At 45.1% G+C, this 2,559-nt stretch overlaps 1 pseudogene; it reads left to right on the forward strand.

Annotated features, from left to right (window-relative positions):
* Window positions 1–1,750: 1,750 nt before the first annotated feature.
* LOC142456477 (large ribosomal subunit protein eL36 pseudogene) lies at window positions 1,751–2,088 on the forward strand (annotated as a pseudogene).
* The last annotated feature ends 471 nt before the right edge of the window (window positions 2,089–2,559 follow it).

Genomic DNA, 2,559 nt, shown 5'->3' on the forward strand with positions numbered 1-2,559 from the left:
ATCCTACTTGAAGCTGCCAACGTAGACTGCCACAGGTTTATGAATGCTGGTAGCCAATATGCGACTCTTAGCTCAGAGAGAAAGAACCGTTTATTTCTCAGGACTAGCAGAAGATCCAGAAGATCAGCATTTGTGCTGTTCCCTGAGACTTCCTTCCCTCAGGGCAATGCTAGGGGCACCACGTGACATCTGCACACACAGCAGGTTGCATTCCAGGAAAGATACCCTGAGTTTGGGAAACTTGAACTTTTTACAATGGCTAGTAAGCTAGCCTTCCCTTTGAAGTTCCAGATGGAGACACTGTATCTTCCAAGGCTGTGCACTATAGAAACATCCTTGGAAATATAATCCAGAGGTAGTCCAGAACAAAGGAAGTGAGGGCCATAGCTTGCAAGTTTGCAGAAACGTGAGAAGCGCTGGAAAAATTATTTCCCAATTGTATTCACCCTTAGTTCCTACACTCCTTTGGCTTCAAGTGATTTTCTCTGTGAACATTCCACTCAGTCAGCCACTCTGATTAACAGCCTCACATCAAAGCTTAGAGCCAAGTCTCTACATATTGTGCATAAAATCATGGAACATAATAGGGGTTCAAGCAGCAGACTGAGATTAACTGCACTCTCCACTCTAACCACGTTCCTCAGCATTTCGGACCCAACTATTTGAATAAACTTCATAAACCATTATGTTTACAGGTGTTTTTCTCCTTCAGTTTTTGTTTCACCACCACCACCTGACTTCAACAATGATCAATTTCTGATGAGATCAGCAACTTACTCTTGTCTATCTCTACCCTACCCCTGCATCCTTTGCTTATTTTGACATCATATAATTTTGTTTTTAAATATGTATGTGTAAAAGATTTAAAAAATCCAGATTATTTGGTACCTAAAACCATTGTCAAATAAAAAAAGTGATGATTTCTAGTTGTGCCATTTTCTTTCTTTTTTTAAAAAAATTCTGCTTAGTATTTATAGAACTTCTTGATTCTATTTCTTTCTTTTTAATTAAAAGATCATTTTATCGGGGGCTCTTAAAGCTCTGAGAACAATCCATACATCAGTTGCATCATGCACATTTGTACATATGTTGCCATCATTTCCAAAACATTTTCTTTTTACTTGAGTCTTTGTATCAGCTCCTCTTTTCCCCCTCCCTCCCATGCTCTCCCACCCTTGTGAACCCTTGATAATTTATAAATTATTTTTATTTTCATATTTTACTCCATTTATCGTCTCCCTTCACCCATGTTTCTATTGTTTGTCCCCTTGGGGGGCTGTGTGTGTACATGTATCATTGCAATCAGTTCCCCATTTCTCCCCCTACTTCCCCCTACCCTCATGGTATTGCTCCTCTCAATATTGGTCCTGAGGGGTTATCTGTCCTGGATTCTGCATCTTGAGAGCTCTTATTTGTAGTAGTGTACATGCTCTAGTCTAGCCAGATTTGTAAGCTAGAACTGGGGTCATGATAGTGGGGGTGGGGCTGGGGGTGGGGAGGAAGCATTAAAGAACTAGAGGAATGTTGTTTTGTCGATGCTTTACTGCATCCTGGCTAGCTCATCTCTTCCTGTGACCCTTCTGTGAGGATTGTGTTAGTCTGGGTACTTTAGAGAAACAAATCCACAGAAACTCAAATCCATGGAAATTCAAGTATAAATCCACAGAAACTCAAGTATTATATAAAAGTTAAGTGCACATCAAGAAAACATCTTAGCTTCCACCACGGCACCCACCGAAGAGTCGCAGCCATGGCTGTGGGCTACCCTATGGCCGTGGGCCTCGACAAGGGCCGCAAGGTGACCAAGAACGTGAGCAAGCCGAGGCACAGCCGCCGCCTCGGGCGCCTCACCAAGCACACCAAGTTCGTGCGGGACATGATCCGGGAGGTGTGCGGCTTCGCACCCTACGAAGAAGGGCCATGGAGCTGCTCAAGGTCTCCAAGGACAAGCGGGCACTGAAGTTCATCAAGAAGCGGGTGGGCACACATATCCGGTCCAAGAGGAAGAGAGAGGAGCTGAGCAACGTGCTGGCCGCCATGAGGAAGGCCGCTGCCAAGAAGGACTGAGTGCCGTGCCCCCCTCTCCCCATCCCCAAATTAAAGTCTTTCCAGAAACTGAAAAAAAAAAAGAAAAGAAAACATCTTAACCCAGTGCTGCCCAAGCCTCCAAGTCCAACATTACCCATATGTCTGACACCAATCCACAAAATCCTCCATCTCACAAAACACACACAGTGATGCCAACTGCAGGAGGAAAGCAGAATCAGTGAACGTGTAAGCTTCTCAGCGCTGGCAGGGGTCTCCACATGGCTGCTCCAGTACCCAGGGCTGCATCGGGGTAGGTCCATGTGGCGTCTTCTCAGGGATGTCTTGCAGGAAGTGAGCCTTGTCAGCTGAAACGGAACTGGCTAAGGCAACTGCACCCGGTCTGATCATCACAAAGCAAGAGACCTGAGAACTAGAAAGGGGAGGCTCACCGAGCCTTTATCCCTCTGCCCTTCAATTAACCCCACATGTGTTTATCCTCCAGGTTGGCACAATAAGCTTTAACTAATTCAG

The sequence above is a fragment of the Tenrec ecaudatus genome, chromosome 9 (genome assembly GCF_050624435.1).
Source record: "Tenrec ecaudatus isolate mTenEca1 chromosome 9, mTenEca1.hap1, whole genome shotgun sequence".
NCBI lineage: Eukaryota > Metazoa > Chordata > Mammalia > Afrosoricida > Tenrecidae > Tenrec > Tenrec ecaudatus.